Consider the following 19357-nt stretch of genomic DNA (forward strand, 5'->3'; position numbering starts at 1 on the left):
GTTTTTGAGTGACTTTTCACCAGCTCTCATCATTGGACGGTTCTAGGACAGCATAGGGGCGATTTTTGGCTTGTGGCTTGGTTTGTGAACAATTTCTATCATTCGGTTTGTTTTCTTGATTCGTACGAACAATAGTTTGATGTTGATGATGATTCACCGAGCCATGTCCGGCTAAACTCTTCGGTGATCATCTTAGGTGAATGTTTCTTGAACTTTTGTGTGTTTAATTTCTGCATTTCTAGAATGATATCTTGCGTTGCTTAAATGTCATGGTGTATGTTTGATTGTTTGTAGTTTGTTAATCAATATTGCAATTTCTAGTCTTAATCGTACGTTCTTGGTGCCGTTGGCAACCGAGATATCACGGGAAGGGTTAGGGTTGGTTATTGATTAATAGGTCATCGGGAAACAACCTCGCGTTTATCTAATCCGAGTACTTTGTTCCCTTTTATCACTTCAATCATATATACACGAGTTATGTCTATGTAACTCTTTCTAGTGGAATTACACACAATTGTTTAAAGAAACTGAAACCTAAGGTGATCATTGTTCTCTCCTAATTGTTTTACAACCAACTTTGATTTGAATTAGTTTTTAATTTAGTTTTCTAAAACAACAATCCAAACTCTTGAATTTTAATTTTCTGCAATTTAGTCTAATAATTAGTTAAGTACAAAGCTATATAATCGACACATCTTCCACATACTCCCTGAGTTCGATACCCTACTACCACTAATTACAGTTGTTTGGGGATTAAATTTGCGTGACCCACGACATCACGTCATCTAGCTGATGTACTATCATTTCCCCTATACTACACAACTCTTTTTTAATTTTCTAATGTTTTTGGATTTTTATGATTTTATCATGTTTTTGTATTTTTCTGCGAATATCTCCCCCTAAAACGAAAACATATTTTTGTGTTTTTGTTTTTATCAAAAAGCAGGAAATACAACTGTACAAAAGAAAGTGACAACACGACACAGTTCATGTCAGATCGCCGCCCAATTCGGCTTCACATTCGATTACCCTCCCAGATTGCAGATTTTTCATCCCATTTAACCTTAAAATATAGTAAAATCTCTTTTTATCAAAAGGTTTTGTGTAAAAATCAGCTTTCTGATCATCGGTGCCCACATGTTCAATCCGTATTAATTTCTTTTCGTGACAATCTCGTACAAAATGATGACGGATTTCAATGTGTTTTGTTTTCGAATGATGAACTGGATTTTTAGTAACATTTATGGCCGCTTCATTGTCCACAAATATCGGTGTATCCAATAACTGCAAACCGAAGTCGCGCATCTGCTGTTGGATCCAGAGGATCTGCGAGCAACAGCTAGAGGCTGAGACGTACTCAGCCTCACATGTGGAGAGCGCAACTGCAGTTTGTTTCTTGCACTGCCAGGTAACGAGTCGAGTTCCGAAGAACTGGCACCCAGCAGTGGTGGACTTTGCATTCTGCTTACAGCTACCAAAATCTGAATCAGCGAAACCGGATAAAGTGAAGTCACCCGAACGAGGGTACCACAAGCCGATGCTTGGGTAGCCCTTCAAATACCGTAAGATGCGTTTGACGATCATCAGGTGTGACTGCTTCGGATTCGACTGATATCTTGCACAGAGACATGTCGGGTACATGATGTCAGGACGGGAAGCTGTGAGATACATTAACGAACCAATGATCGATCGGTATAACGTTTCATCCATCTTCATGCCTTGTTCGTCAGGACAAATACCATGGTTCTGTGCGAGGGGGGTGGATGCAGGACTGCAATCTGTCATATCGAACTTGTCTAGCACGTCCTTTACATACCTTGTCTGATGAATGAAGATTCCGTCGGACATTTGTTCTACCTGCAGCCCGAGGAAGAACTTCATCTCCCCCATCGAACTCATTTCGAACTTCTTCTTCATTACTCTCTCAAACTCTTTGCACAAATCGTCGTTGGTGGAACCAAAAATTATATCATCAACGTATATCTGCACGATCAGCAAGTGGCCTGCTTCTTCTTTTGTGAACAGAGTGCTGTCTACTGTGCCTCTCGTGAACCCGTTGTCCAGCAAGTAGGTCGAAAGCGTCTCATACCAGGCTCTCGGGGCCTGGTGCAAACCGTATAATGCTTTATCCAGTAGATACACCTTGTCTTTGTTCAGTGGATCTGCAAACCCCGGTGGTTGCCCCACGTAAACTTCTTCTCTAATTTTGCCATACAGGAAAGCTGATTTGACGTCGAGTTGATAGACTTTGAAATCTTTCCAAGATGCAAAGGCTAGAAAGATGCGAATTGCTTCAAGCCTTGCAACCGGCGCGTAAACCTCATCATAGTCTATTCCCTCCTACTGGCTGAAGCCTTGGACCACTAGTCGTGCTTTGTTCCTCACCACGACTCCTCTATCGTCTCGTTTACATTTAAAGACCCATTTCGTCTTTATTAACTTCTGATTTTTTGGCAGATCAACAAGTCTCCAGACGCCCAATTTCTCGAACTGTTGTAGTTCCTCCTGCATAGCATTCACCCAACTGTCCTCGGTCAATGCTTCTTTGTAGGTCCTGGGCTCTATCTGCGAAATAAAACATTTAAGTGAGACTTCATTCTGCATATCAGCGATAGATGAATAAAAACATGTAAAAGCACGGTCTATCTGATGTCTCATCTTGACACCACTCTGTAGATCGCCAATAATTTGTTCTGAAGGGTGGTAAGACAGCGTCTGTGGCATCACCGTATCAGGCACCACTACTTTCGATTCCAGATTCGAAATGTCGAGATCAACGGTTTGATCAACAGCCTCCTCTGATGTCTCATTTGGTTCCTCGTCAAAGGTAGGAGCGGGTTCCTCCTCTGAGTCGTCAGAAACGTCAAATGACGGAGCTGGTTCCTCTGGCGGTTCATGAATAGTTCCACTTGGTCCTGCTTCATCATCGTGAGTACCCACGGTGGGTATAGGAATATCTAGCGGTCTAGATACTGGCTCTTGTGACTGACTTTGCTGATACAGGTACATAAGAGCAAGTTCCTCATCACTCGGCTCGGACGGCAAATGAAACGATTCCCAGAGTTTGTCGTAGTCGAACAGGAATCTTTGTCCGGGAAGTTGTTGCGATGGCGTGTGCTTCTGACAATCCACATGATGGACCTGAATCACCTTCCCCAGACATGGTACAAACACCCTTTTTAGCGGGCTGGCGTAACCTACAAAGAACCCTTCATTAGCTTTTGCGCCGAATTTACCATCAACATCTATAAAAGTACACGGAGAGCCAAAAGGTTCTAGGAACTCAAGATTTGGCTTGTAACGGTGCAGCAGCTCAAAACACGTCTTTTTGTATTTCTTCACGGTGAGAACTCGGTTCAAAGTATAGCATGCCGCTGAAACTGCTTCACTCCAGAAGTAAATCGGAAGCTTGGAATCGGCCAACATTGTACGTACAGTCTCGATCAGGGTCCTGTTCTTTCGTTCAGCTACGCCGTTCTGCTGTGGTGTGTACGGCGCACTGAATTCATGAAGTATCCCCTTCTCGTTGCAGAACTCGTACATTTTATTATTCTTGAACTCCGTTCCATTGTCGCTCCGAATTCTCCTGATGGGCAACTTGTACACCGTTTCCATCTTCTTAAACAAAATCATCAACGTCTCGAAAGTTTCATCTTTTCTCTCCAAGCATGCCACCCACGAAAACCTCGAATAATCATCTGTCACCACCAAGAAATAAGAATCCCCACTGATGCTTTTGACATTGACAGGCCCGAAGAGATCCATATGCAATCTCTCGAGAGGTAACTTGATAGTGTTGAGCATCTTCAGCGGATGTGACTTTCGAACCTGTTTACCCTTTTTACAAGCAATGCAATCATCAGGCAAATGAAAGTTTTTTACATTTACACCTTCAACTAAATCATTGTGCACCAGAAAATTCATCTTTCGTACATAAATATGACCCATTTTCCGGTGCCACATCATAGTTTCTTTTTCAGTAGCTTTTGATTTTGTGACAAAACATTGTTTTTGAGGAGTTGTTGGCGTTGCAGCGCTCATATCTAAAATGTAAAGATCGTTAACCCTCGGAGCGCGCAACAGCACCAACTCATCAGGGACTTTAAACCCTGGCTTTAAAACTAAACACTCTGATTTTGTAAAATGAACACTAAAATCCTTATCACATATTTGTGATATACTCAACAAGTTGTTTGTTAACTCTACGATGTAGTTCACTTGGTTGAAAGATATCACTCCATTGGTAAGCTTTCCCTGGCCGACAATTCTGCCACCTTGGTTTCCAGCAAACCCTATGTAGCTTCCATTTATAGCCTTGACATCATACAAGAGAGCTAATGACCCAGTCATGTGGCGTGATGCTCCACTGTCCATTATCCACCTCGAAAGAACAGACTTGGGCAGCCCCTGCAACCAACACACAAACACATTACTCAAACAATGATGCCCACGATTTCTTCACTTCTGACACAGACCCGAACACTATATCGCACTTCTCATTTGTTTTAGGAAAGTTAAATGTAACATTTGAAGCATTTTCTTTCACATCTTGTTTTACTTTGCTGTTAATTGTGGGAAATTCTGATAAAAACTTATCAAGCTCAGTCTCAAATTCAACAACATCATCTTTAACAAGATTTGACTCATTTTTCAAAACACTTTCCATTTTCTTGATTTCAACTGGCGGTTTCGATTTCACGATCCATGATTGATTTTCAAAAACTTTTGCTTTGGGGTAAAACTTTGAAGTCTTGTGAGACTTAGAAGATTCGCCAATCTCGAAATTCAACTTCGGCTTATCCTCCGACTTCAAGGTTTCACCTCTTTTAAGAATACGGATCGGAGAAATCATTTCTTTTTTACCCTTTGAAACAACCGGTGATTTTGGTCGAGATTTTTGAACGATTTGTTTTGAAACACTTTTGTTTTGAACCTTAGGTTTTTCAACCTTTGGTTTCTCAACCACTTGTTTTTGAACAGATTTTTCAACAACCGGTTTCTTAAAAACTTTCTGACACTTTAGCCATGTGTCCGATTTCATTGCAGCGATATCACACACGTTTATCATACTCTACAAAAGTGGTAGTAACAGTTTCCACTTTCAGCTTCTGTGCTGCATTGAAATCGTCCACGGCCTTTTGACTAAAAATGTATTCTTTTTCATTCTCAGTGCTAGGACCAGCAACAAACACATCATCAATCCTATCTTTTGGCTTAACCACCTGCTTAGCCATTTTCTTCTCAAAACCAATACCTTTTTTCTTTAACTGATTTTTCTTGTTTTGGCTTTTACCCGCCCCATCTATCTTTTCCGGACTAGTGGGACGTTAAGAACCAACTGATTTTTTCAGTTTCGAAAAGAAATCATTTTTCTTGATTTCGTTAACACTCAGTTCAACCAGCTTAAAATCTTTCTCAACATTCTCAAACTTGACGTTCTGAAGCGGAAACTCAATGTCCGAATAAAGTTTGTCAGTTCCAGCCATAGTGTAAACCACCATGATTGGATCATCATTCGCACTTTTATCCGTTTTCGACAAATAACGATCTAAGAAATTCCCATCCTCCTCAGAATCACTGACAGACTCCACCGAATTAGCCTTCTCAGATTTTTCACTTTCATCATCCAACACCTGATCAATAACAGTTTTGATAACCTGGGATTCGTTATCAGTGTCAGATGCAGTGAAAGTGATGTCAATATTATCAGGTAACTCTTTTTCAATTGTTTCCAGTTTGATGCTTAACGCAGCTTCCACCCCATCTGGATACTTCTGAGTATAATGATTCCACATTGGGGGTGGAACGCTGTTAAAGACAGGTGAAGCATGTAGCTGTTGAGGTACAATTTGTTCTAACACATACGATGAAGCCACATAGCTCATCAACTTTTGATCAATTCTGTCATTCTCAATTTTAACCAACTCAAGTTCTTTTCTTAAAGATGCGATCGTGTCAAGATGAAAATTAACTTCTCTTTGTTTATCAAACAATGTGGATTGAGCCAACTTTGTTGCTTTATCATTTTCAATACTCTCTTTTTGAATCATTTTGATTGACCTAGATAACGTGTCATATGCCTCTTTTACCTGTTCTAGATCAAACTTCACCAAATCAGTATGTTGTTTCAATTCCTGATACTTAGTGTCTTTTTCAAGACACTCCATGCAAGGTTGTAAACAACTTTGACATGGTGTTTCGGGAATTGAAACATTTTCAACAATAATCTTATCCTCACACACAACTTTACCGACTTGATTTGACTCTGACTCAGACGATTTGACAACTTTGACCTCTAGGACTCCAATTTCCTCTCCTAGAACTGACATCTTATCAACTGACTCCTGGAAATCTGTGTCTACCTCTTTCAACTTGCTCATCAACGCTTTGTCTGCAATTTCCTTTAGAGCCTCTCCATTCATCTCTTGGAAACGTCGATCACCTCCTCGACTGCTCCTTTCTCTTCTTCAAATCTCGGACACGTTCCAGTTCTCGACTCTTCAAAGTAATCTGCAAAAGAATCAAAAATGTTAGGAGGCAGAATAGATTTCATTGTATAAACAAATTCCTCCTGCCGTGATTGAAAGTTGAGAACTTCAGTCACTGATTCATCAGCTTCTGCAGCACTTTCCGTAGAAACCTTTTCCACTACTTCATGAATCACCACATCAACAACCTCAGTAACTTCTTCAACAACAACCTCAGGAACTTCATCAACAACTTCAGTAACTACTTCATCAACCATCTCAGAAACAGACTCAACAACACTCTCAGGAACTACTTCACCGACAACCTCAGTAACCACCTCATCGATAACCTTCGACTCTGCAATTGTCTCGGTAATCTCAACTAACTCAGCCATCATTGCCTGATCATCCTTTCCTGGAATAAACTTATCCCAACTAAACCCAGAAGCGACTTTTTCATCATCTTGGTTTACAATAAGCGCCTTTTCTGGTTTATTCTCGATCTGAGGCCTCTGAACAACTGTCTGTTGATTTGGTCTGTGATAGATTGCCTGTCTGTAGCAGTCGTTTGTGAACGGGTTTTGATGATTATTCACTTCACGGTTGGGGCATTCACGTTTGAAGTGACCACGTTCTTTACACTTAAAACAAGTAACCTTCGACTTATCAAACCCTAACTTTTGATCAGGGCCTGACAGACTGCTTCGACCAGTAATCTCCATAAAGCGTTGAGCTCTGCGCACCAAACTCGCCATGCACCATTTTATATCTATCAGTTCAAGTTCTTCAGGATCGATCTGGTCGTAATCCTCTTTTGTCATATCGGGATTACCGATCCTTCCTGCTACCAAACCCTCATAAGCTTCCAGAACTGATGCTAGTAATGAGATGTGTTGCTTGGCTGCATTCTCGGTAATCTCATTCCCATTCTTGATGTTGACAGCTATGTTACACTGCACACCAGATACAAACGCCTGTTGATTTGAACCTGTAGAACTTTGAGGAGAATTCTGTTCTGAAACTTTAACGTTTGGCTCAAAGTTAGCAAATGGAGTAGACTGGCTTGACTGATAAGTATTTGATGCAGCATTGGAGGTGTTGTCAGCACTAAACCCTGTCTGAATCTTCGGACTTTGAACATTTGTTGCTGCCGGACTGTTTTTATAATACAATGACACATCTTGCGGCATATTTGCTGAGTTCATCTTCTTTATCTTTACCAGCTCCAGCTCATGAGCTTCTATTTTCTCGATAAACACACTCAAACTATAGTTCACACAATCTGAACTATTTTTCAACATCATCAAATATGTTCCCCATTCTTCATAGGGAAGTGCATCACATAGCTTGTCGATCCATTCCTCATTCGTCTTTTCGATATTCAACCTTCTCATTTCGATGACCAAATGACAATATCTCTCTATTAGTTGCTTTGTCGACTCGCCTTTAATTCCAGTGAAGATATCAAACTCTTTCTTTATCAGCGCTTTCTTACTTTTGATCATAGATGCACTGCCTTTAAACTTCTGTTCCAAAGCTTGCCATATCGATTATGCACTCTCATCGTGCTATAACAGAACTAGAATATCTTCCTTAATCGCTTGCTGCAGAATACTAACCATCTTCTTCTCTGCTTTAAACTCTATCTGCTCCGCATCTGTAAGACTTGCGATAGTTTTCAACATATTCAACCCATCCATCGGAGGAACATATTTGCGTTCGATTTTCATCCAGCATTCTAGATGGTTGGCTGCACCCAGTTTTTGAATCTCCCGGACCACCCCGAATACTCATCCAGACTCATCAACTTTGGCGGCTTCTGCATAGTTCCAAGTTCGTTTTCCAAATTTACGTTTTGCATGATGCTCGCCAGACTCTAAGTAACTCCACCACTACCAGCAAACATGTTATAAAAGTCTTGGTTTTCCATTTTTAACCACAACGTCGAATTTTACACACAACAGATTAGAAAAGCGGATCAGATAATGACCACAGGAGCGGACCACAGATAACACTAAGAGCGGACCAGACTTTCGAGCGGACCAGACTTGTCTCTATCAGCGAACCAGAAAGTGATCGTTCGAGCGGACCAGACAATAACCCTAGGAGCGAACCTGAAAACTTGTGAACCTTGGAGCGGACCTTAAAAGCGAACCTAAGTTGACGTAAAAGTGGATCTGTTTCTCGAGTGGTTTTTGGTCACTTTTAGGCTGAATTTGAGTCTAATCTTCTCAAGGGTTTGTTATTAGTAGATTTTACACCTTATGTCAACTTTTCAGTCCATTTCAACCGTTCAAACTGTCTGAATCTCCAAAAGTACGGGTAAAAAGCTTTGTATCTGGCAAACTAACTCACAACTGGCTCTGATACCAATTGTAGGATCAGTTTTGCCCTCTAGAATGAGTCAATCAGAGCTAGTGCGTGCCGGAAATGTCGCAGAAATACATTCCAGACATGATACAAAGCAAACAGTGATAGAAAAGAGTAGAAACAGAAGAATTATACTTTAAACACACTTCTTCACTTGTATTTCACTTGACGTACGGACAGCACTTCGACATGAGTTCACATACAAGGTTACAAATGAAAAACTGAACAGGGGTATTTATATAGTATCTGGTCCGCTTATGTGACATGCCACAAAAGCGGATCTCACAAACAATTGGGTTCGCTTTTGTGGACATGTTGACACAAAAGCGGACCTCTTACATTCAAACCATAAAATTACATTTTAACCCCCTGAACTATACAAAATCAACCTATCTGGACCCTATACATGAAACTAGCATAACAAAGACGCAGGCTTTAGACATTGTGTACCAACAAGTTGATGAAACCAAATGGACAAACAAGTTCATCAAAAATTAACCTTTTTTGAAAGAAATGGTTCATCAAAATAAAAAATTAAAATTGTGAAAAATAAAAAGTCTTTAAAAAACCGATGCTTTTTACGCTTTTCGCCCTTTTACTAACCACTAACCCAACCTCCCACCTTTAGCCCAAGCCTAACCCTTCACCCAAAAAGTCCTCTTGATATTTACAAAGGTATATAGTTAAAAAGGAGGAGGATTGATTGCTTGGCAAGCCTATAGTAGGAGTAAGTTCCATGCCGCTCTCGAGTGATTCACTAAAAATACACCTTCGGCCGAGTGTTCAGTGATCCCCCGTGAGGTATGTGAACTTGTATATAAATGGAATTTAAAAAAAAGGCATGTTATGCCCTAATAAGTAATTTATCTTATGAAATGTTTTTAATAAATCATGATGAATAGGATTGTAAATAAACAAAAATAAAACTTAAATAAAGAATCTTGGAAATCCCGATACTCTATGACAAGTCCAAAAACCTTTTCTTCTACCCATTCCTTTTGGGAGTGAAAAAAGCCACATTATAAAGAGTTTTGCTTGAGGACAAGCAAAGATTCAAGTGTGGGGGTATTTGATGTGCACAAAATGCAACATATAAATTACATCAATTGTGGCATCAAACTAACCCTTTTTTAGTACTAATGTTGGAAAAAGTGTGCTTTTGTCTTCCTTTTGTATTTTCAGGATTAAATGAGCTCAAATGAACAAAAGAAGCAAAAATACAGCTAAATCTAACATAAATACAAGAAAAGGAACAAACGTGGCATGCCCAACTTCCCGACAGCATCTTCCCAAGCAAAACAAAGAAGACAGAAGACTGAACACGCCCCGTGCTCAGCGAGCACGGGGCCGTGCCCAAGTGTCAGCAGAAAAGATAAAGTGATGGAAGCTTCTACTGCCCACCACGGGGCCGTGCTCAGCGAACACGGGGGCATGGTCAACTGTTGCAGACGCGTTTAATGAAATTGCGAATTGCAATTAATGAAGAGAGAGACTCGGATGGACACGGGGCCATGCCCAGGCTTCTGTTCAGCCTATAAATAGGAGTGCTTGGAGCTCTTGCAACTCATCCCTTGGCACACCACATCTCTCACACTTCACCCACCACCCACCACCATCACAACACCATCATCCACCACCATCATCCATTGTCCATCATAGAGTGTGTGAGTCGTCTCGGGATCCAAGATTGATCATAAGAGGTCTTGACAATCAAAGGGCATGGTTGCCTAAGTCTCTTACATCACTTGGTGAAGACAAGTGTTTAGTGTAATACTTTTTATTTTTAATCTTTTGCACTTTTTAATTGGTTTTGTATTAATGACTTTAGTTACTAGTTTCTTATGTTGAAGGTGATTCTTCCTTATCGTTTGTCCGTGGTGTCTTGGCATTATTTTATTGTCTATATAAAATAAAAGATTTTCACCATTCATATCTCCACGGTCTATATGGAGGTATGTTGGCTACCTGGTCGGGGGTTAAGGGAACGGTTTGGTAAGAGTCTTGCCATTGTTCAGTGTATAGATCCTGCAAAGGACCTGGGTCAAATTTAGTAGGACCTCCTTGAATATCCAAAGGTATTGGATGGTGGGGGTCCAAACTCTTTGATCCCCTCATAAGTTAAACTACTATTAAAACTTTAACACGGCTACTTAGGACTGTATCCCTGCTGACTCAGACTACTTAGCCGAGGGTAACGCCGCCTTCAAAAGAGGGGCCTACCACATTATGCATTAATAACTTAATTAATTATCTTTCAATAATCTGACCCTTTAGGATTGTATCCTTGCTGACTCAAACTACTGGGTTGAGGGTAACGTCACCTTCAAAAGAGGGGCCTACTACAATAACTAAGATAATCTCTTAAACAAGTGCAAAAGTGCGAAAATAATCAAAGGTTACACTACACACGAGTCGGATCCAAGTGATTCATCTTGTCTATCTGTTTTTACTTTTATTTTCTTTTTTTTTTCAGCATTTTAGTTAGTTTTATTTTTCTAGTTTAAAAATCTTTTTCTAACATTTTGACTTGATTAGACGTTGAGGATAAACCGGTACTAAAAGCTCTTGTCTCCTTGGACGACCTCGGTATCTTACCAACACTATACTACGTCCACGATGGGTGCACTTGCCCATATGTGTGTTTAGTGTTAGTAAATATCGTGTTTATAAATTTAAAACTTGGCTAAAAAGTGTAAAAAGGGCTTAAAATATATACCTAAAACATATTACACCGACACACATCATTGAGCCATTTATTCCTCCACCCGCACCCGCTGATGTTGCTCCTCTCCCTCCTGTAGAGTCCGATGTCCATCGCATTGAATTGCTGATTTTTTTCCTTCAGGACATCCTTGCACCTCGTCCAACGGAAGGTACTTCAGGTCAGCACCCACGTGACGATCCTTTTGCTTCAGCAACTTTTCCACAGATCCCTCAGGCTGTATCGTTTGCTCCTTTCACTTCTTCACTACTGGACGAGCCATTCCGATGGTTCCTACCTTACACTATGCCGATTTCAGACCCCTATCATCCCTCACATTATGGAGGCTACACCCGGGATGAGTTGCTCCTGTCACTTCAGCTACAGTTTGAGGTATTGAGTCGTAAAGTTTTGGAGCTTGAGCTGACTCCACGTCCCCCACCGTGTCCTTATCAGTCTACTTTTGTTCCTTCACATTCATCACCGTCTCCTTTTGCACATCCACTTGCTGCTCTTACACCTTTTCCAGGAGTTGATGCTCGCTTCCTTACTATCGAGCAGCAGATCAGTTACTTACTTCGCCGTGTATTGAGCTCGAGGAGGAGCTTGCACATGATCGTAGTTTGCTTTTCTTCCCTTCTCCACCTCCACCATCAGTACAGTAGGTTTTTGGTCTTATGAAGATACATTACCTTTGTGGAGAGAGCACTACTATTGAGCCGAGATTGTGAAGACTTTTGAAGACCCCTTTTTGACTATGTGATTTTAGTATATTGACAGATTTATTGGACATGGGTAGTGTGACCCTATGTCCCTCTTGATGTGATACACTTTATAAATAATGTAACCGTGGTCGGTAATTAATGAAAGCTCAGTCGTCATGTACTCACTAAACACTTTGTTGATTTACACGTTGTGCTATGATTATGTTGTTGCATGATTACTTGCTATGATGAATGATTATATATACAAGTACATACGACCTTTAGTGTTGGAATCTGAAGGTTTATTCATGCAGGTTAACAATATATAGGGATTGATCTTGTAATCAGTTTAATTATGTTTTGGGTTAATCTTATGTGGGTTGGGCTTGTAAGTGTGTCGCATGGGCTTGAGTAGTTTCGGCCCTTATGTATTGTATTTAAACACCCTTAATCAATAGATTAAGGGTTGTTGATACCGAATAGAAGCAGGGGCGACACATAGCAAGGAACCGAGTTCCTACCGATCTTGTATCAGTCATCTTCAAGTTGAATGCAAGTTTGGTTTGTTTTATTATTCATTGTGTTTTATTCGATCTATTTATATATTGTTTCTTGAATCACCTTTGTGTTTGGTTTCCGCACTCTCACAAAGTTAAATTGATATCATTGTGATCCTCACGGGTTTTACAATTGGTATCAGAGCCATTGAAGCCATTCAAAGGCTCGGTTTGATATCAATCAGATTCAAGAATCTCATATTTTACTGATTCGATTTGTTGAAGTGTTTATGCAGATCTGTTCATCGACTGTTCCTGAAAATTCCTTGAAAAATTACTGAATTTGGTTCTGTTTGATTTCAGTCTCGGTGTTTGCTGAAATCTCGGGATATTGGTTCAACAGATTCAAAGATTACCAAATCTTTGAATTTTGGAAACTGCTGAAAAATCGGGATTGCGAGTAAACAGTCCTTATCACTTTCTGTTTTGCAGGTTCCGACTCGCAATCTCCCAGTTACGGCTCATCACGGTTTAGTTGCGACTCGCAATCAGCCTTGGTTTCGGTTCATCTCGCCCAGTTACGACTCGCAACCAGCTTTTTGATCATCACTCGCAACCACGGTTTCGGCTCATCCTGTCCTGTTACGACTCGCAACCATATCGGTTACGACTCGCATTCAAGTTTGACCTGACTCGCAACCGTCTACGATTACGACTCGCAAACACCTTATTACGACTCGAAATCACCTCATTACGACTTGCACATTCCACTCGCAACCCAGTTACGACTCGCAACGACTAATTGAAACGGACTTTTGGACTGTTGACTTGGACTTAATTAAATCAATCAATTAATTAACTGATTTATTAAAAATGTCAACCACCAACAGTGAATTGTCTGCTTTAACTCAGCAACAAGAATTGGATTCAAAGCTAGGAACCACAACGCGTATTCCACGTTTAACTGATGCTAATGACTTTCCCGAGTGGAAATGGCGCTTTGAACAGCATCTGAAAGTTAAAGACTACAAGCTATGGCGCAGCATATTGAGAGGACCAAGAGAGATCATGATGGAAAGCCCTACTGAACCTGAAGTCAAAGTAAAGAAGCCTCGTGATCAATACACGGAAGATGATGTGCTTATTGTTGAAGAAGATGATAGAGCTCTTTCTTATCTGACCATGGGTTTGGGTCCAAACATTGCTATGGGATTTCGCACTTGTAAATCTGCCAAGGAACTTTGGGACTCTCTGGTGGAAGTGTATGAAGGTAATGAGGACATGAAAGAAAGCAGAAGGAACTTGCTGCAACAGAATTTCAACAACTTCAACCATATTTATGGTGAAACAGTGGATAATCAGATCCAAAGGTTTGTCAAGCTGGTGACTCAAATGCAAATGGAAGAAATTCACACCACAAATGCTTCGACAAATAGGCAACTTCTCAATGCATTACCCAAGAGCTGGGATCATCATGTTGCTATGATAAAGAAAACAAAAGATCTTGCAAGATGCACCCTGTCTGAGATGATCTCGCATATTAAAGCTTGTGAATTGGATGACAAGCAGAGAGAGACTAACTACAAGAACAGCATGCTGGCTGCCGGTTTTTCTATAGCCCCCACTGCATCCAGTGACAGCAATACAGCTCTTCTGTCTCAAGGAGGATTCCAAATGTTTCGCAATACTACAGCTGCTAAACCTGCTCCCACTTCAGCAAATGTCTACAACTCAGGGTCTTCCACTCAAGCTTCCCCTGCAAGTGCTGGAAAGACTTCTGCTGCACCTTCTGTTTCTGTTGCTAGCAATGAAATGGTTGCCTTCTTCTCTAGGCAGTCAAAGGAAAATCTTGAAATTGCAGCATCTGTCATAAATTGCTTGAACGCCTTTGCTTCGGGAAATCTTGGACCTCCTAAGTTTTCCATGGATGATTTGGATCAAATTCATCCAGAGGATGTGGAAGAAATGGATATCACGTGGCAGATGGCTATGGCAGCTTTTAGAGCTAAAAACTTTGTGAGGAAGACAGGGAAAAACAAATGGCAAAATCTTAAGTTCACAGGACCTGTAAAGATGCCGTTTGAATATCGTTGTTATAATTGTCATGAACAAGGTCATTTGGCTAGAAACTGTACGAAACCCAAGGTGAATGATGAACAAACTCCAGCTCAGCCTGCTGCTCCTGTTACACCAAATCGAGAAAGAGCCCTTGTGACTACAACTGGTGTGCCTGCTGATAGTGTCAACAGTGGAAGCCCACAAGTGGGATTGGCCCAAGCTTTGGTGGTTCAGCCTGATTCGCCTTTTGACTGGAGTTCAGAGATCGAAAGATTAAACATTTCAGCTCCTGAGAATCAAGCCACCTCAAGCAATATCGCTTTCATGGCCAGCAATGCCTCTGTGAGTGACGATGTGAAGGCTGCACAGGAGGAGGAGTCGTCAGCTGAAAACTTCGCCTTCATGACTCAAATTCTGTCAGCTCCGGTCAAGGGTCTCACCAAAGAAGAGGTACTTTCTGTTTTTTGCACTTCTGAATGTAGGGAACGAGTTGAGGCCTATAGAATCCATAACGCTGAGCTAATTGAAGATTATAATGAAATTAAACGCAAAAATTTCACTTTAACGAAAAATGAAAAACTTTTCAAAGAGAAAATCGAAGCTCAGCGTAAGGATATCGTCCAACTCAAAGACGATGTTAGTGTAGCCACGGCCCAACTCATCATGGTTAAAGAAAAATTGTGTGAGGTAACTAAGGAACTGGAGGATGTTCGGGATAAATATCAAATTAATCAGTTAAATATTAAAAAATTTGATTCCTCCAGTAAATTAGTCAAGAATCTCTGTGATCAACAATTGGCTTATTCTAAAAAGAAAGGGTCGGGTTTGGGTTATAATCAGGCTCCTCCTCCGTACAATAACAATTATACCTACTTGCCTATGACCGAGGAGGAGATGCTGAATGAAAGTAAAATGACATACGGACCCAAAAATAATAAGCCCTCGGTAAATGTTGAAAGTTCCAAAAGCAGTAAGTCATCAATCAATGACAAATTTACTGAAGAGCAGGTAAAATCAGAGACATGTTTTGTGTCAAAGGGTACTTTTGATCCTAACAGTTCTTCGTCATGTGCAGATAAAGTACCTGAAGTGATATGGGGAGATGTGTTTGGAAGTGAACAAGTTTTAGAATCTGATTCTTCTAAAACTTCTTTTGATGATACTAATTCTGGTTGTGTGTTTGGACAAGCGTTTTTGAACTCTTTTCATAGTTATGTTTCGTCTTCTTTTGGGCCTGATGTTTTGGGCAAAACAGTGAATGCTTGTGATGAACCTTTTAAAACTGCGTGTGATGATGATTGTTTTGAAACTGCTGAAAGTTGTGATTCTGATATTTCTGATTCTCTAGGAGAAAATAGTGTGACCAACGATGTTCCTCAGAACACATCCAGTGAAACCACTGATGATGCTTCACAAGAAAATCAATCACATACTGATTTTTCGTGTGAATCAAATTCAGTAAATATTTCTACTGATGAATCTGATGGAACATCATTGGATGACAATGATCGAAAGGAATCGAAATTTGTTGATGACGTCTCAGCTTCGATCGAGACTGAAACTCAAAAAGATTTGCAAAAAGAGAAAGAAGTTTTCTTAAATGAAAGTTTAAAAGAAAATGATTATGAAGAAAATCATAGGTCAACACCTGAAAACTCTAATCAAAATGATTTTCATGAAGCAGTTAAAAATGAAAAATCAAATTTTTCGGATTCTCATGCTTGTGCCAGTGCTAGTTCTGATCCTCAGGTATCTACAAGCTCAGGGAAGGCACAAGCAAGTAAATTAAAACAGAACAAGCAAGCTCCATCTACAAGACCCAAAAGACCCGCAGCCTCTGTGAATCGTCAAAAATCTTCCGCAGTGAAACGGCAAATTTGTTTCAACTGTGGGATAGCTGGGCACATTGCCAGAAACTGTGTTTCTCCATCTTCCTCTGTGCAGTCTAAAACTAAACATGCACAGCATCAGAAAGTCAAACCAAATCGATCTGGTCCTTCTAAGTCAATGACGACTCATCAGTCTAAGACAATGAAGAACGACCATCGTAAGGTCAAGCCTTCTGATCAAGATTGGAATGCAGCCAAACGTAGACATAAAAAACAGCAAAATCATTTTTCTGAAAACAGATTTCAAGCGTTTGGTAATTATGCTAACAACTGGTCTAAAAAATATTGGAAACCTAAACCCAAGGCCAAGCATTCCAATCTGCCTCATACACTTCATAAAAATTCTGTCAATGCAAATTTATCAAATTTCTTAAACAAAGACAATTTAATTTGGCAGAGGGTAACGTATTTCGATGCTCAAGGAAAACCCAGATCCACTATGGGCTGGGTTCCTAAATCTAACTAATCCCGCTATTCGTGCAGGAACAGCTGTGGAGGACTACCGTGCGCCTCTGGTACATGGATAGTGGCTGTTCCAGGCACATGACAGGAGACTTATCCCAACTTGTGAATGTCAAAGAATTTAATGGTGGATATGTCTCGTTTGCGGGAGGTGAATCTGGCAGAATCACGTTGAAAGGAACTGTTCAAAACGGAGTTCTCAGCTTTGAAAATGTTAACTATGTTCCAGAACTGAAGCACAATTTGTTGAGCATTTCGCAAATTTGTGATAGAGGAAATTAAGTTCACTTTACGAAGAAAGGTTGTCATGTTCTCAAGCCTGGGATTGTTATTCCAGAAGACTGGTTCTTGATGACGGCTGAAAGAAAAGGAAATGCATACGTCATTGATATGAACAAGAAACCGTGTGAAGAAATCACTTGTTTATTCTCGAAGATTTCAGAGCATGATGGTCTTTTGTGGCATCGTCGACTTGGGCACGTGAATATGAAAAATCTGAATCGTCTAGCTAAAGGTCAATTGGTACGAGATCTTCCGATCAAGGATTTTATGTTGGTAGAGAAGTGTGTTGCTTGTGCGAAAGGGAAGGCTCATCGAAAACCTCACAAGTCTAAACCAGTACCTTCAACAAAGGCTGTACTCGAACTACTTCACATGGATCTTTTCGGTCCAGTAAATGTGCTGAGTATCGGGAAGAAAGCTTACTGTCTGGTAATCGTCGATGATTACTCTCGCTACACTTGGGTGTATTTTCTTAGCCACAAAAACGAAACTGCTGCACTGGTGAAACAGTTCATTACATTGGCTGAAAATCAAGCGAGTACTAAGGTGAAGGTAATTCGATCTGACAATGGGACAGAATTCAAGAATGTTACTCTGGATACGTTCTGCAGTGAAAAGGGAATTGATCGACAATTCAGTGCACCTCGCACTCCACAACAGAATGGAGTGGCTGAAAGAAGGAATCGAACTCTAATTGAGGCAGCACGTACCATGCTGGCTGATTCAAAGCTTCCCAGCTTCTTTTGGGCCGAAGCTGTTAGCACGGCTTGTTATATCCAGAATCATGCTTTAGTAAATAAACGTACATGAAAACCCCTTATGAGATTCTGGAAGGACATAAACCTTCGGTTTCACACTTTCGTATTTTTGGCTGTCCATGTGTATTGCTACTAATGGACTCAAATGGAAAGTTTGAAGTCAAAGGTGACGAATGTTACTTTGTTGGATACGCTAAAGGCTCTGCTTATAGGGTATACAACAAAGTAACTAGGAAAGTCGTTGAGTCGTGCAACATCGAATGGCTTGAAGAGAATGCTACGGACGCTAGAGTCGGTCCAGATTGGTTATATGATTATTCTGCTCTGTTTAAATCATTTAACATTTTGTCAAGTGATGTTTCAGTTGCAGGTGAATCTGTTCCCAAACAACCATTGTCATTTGAAGACACTGAGGAAGAAGCACAGATGCAAGAAAGTTTGAAGCATCATACTGTTGATCCACCGGGAATGGTGTTCACGCAACATCCTGCACCAACTTCGATGGTCAATCAATCACCTGAAGGTGCATCGATCAGTGATTCTGCAATGTTTCCTGATCCAATTCCTGAGGATTGTAGAGTCACTTCTTCTGTGGTTCACACTGCAAGTGCACCTGATGAGGGGGAGTGTAGCAACACCACCAATGAAGAGGAGATTGTACCTGATTTGGCTATTCCTACTGGCGTTCAGCGAAATCACCCAATCGAGAATGTGATTGGACCTGTCAATGCAGGAGTCTTAACCAGGAGTCAATCAGGAGTCATTAATACTTGCTTATATTCCTGTTATCTGTCTCAAATCGAACCTAAAACTATTGATATAGCTTTGCAGGAACCTGGCTGGGTAGATGCTATGCATGAAGAGCTGAACCAGTTTGAAAAACTTGGAGTATGGAAGCTTGTCAAGTTGCCAAAGGGAAAACGTAAGCTTGGAACTCGATGGGTATTTCGAAACAAGCAGGATTCTGCAGGTGTCATCGTTCGAAACAAGGCAAGACTCGTGGTTCAGGGATTCAGGCAAATTGAAGGACTGGATTATGATGAAGTATATGCTCCGGTTGCACGACTTGAAGCCATCCGGATCTTTTTGGCGTACGCGTCATACATGGGATTCACTGTTTATCAGATGGATGTCAAGACCGCATTTCTCTATGGAGATGTGAAGGAGGA

The sequence above is a fragment of the Helianthus annuus genome, chromosome 4 (assembly GCF_002127325.2).
Source record: "Helianthus annuus cultivar XRQ/B chromosome 4, HanXRQr2.0-SUNRISE, whole genome shotgun sequence".
Classification (NCBI taxonomy): domain Eukaryota; kingdom Viridiplantae; phylum Streptophyta; class Magnoliopsida; order Asterales; family Asteraceae; genus Helianthus; species Helianthus annuus.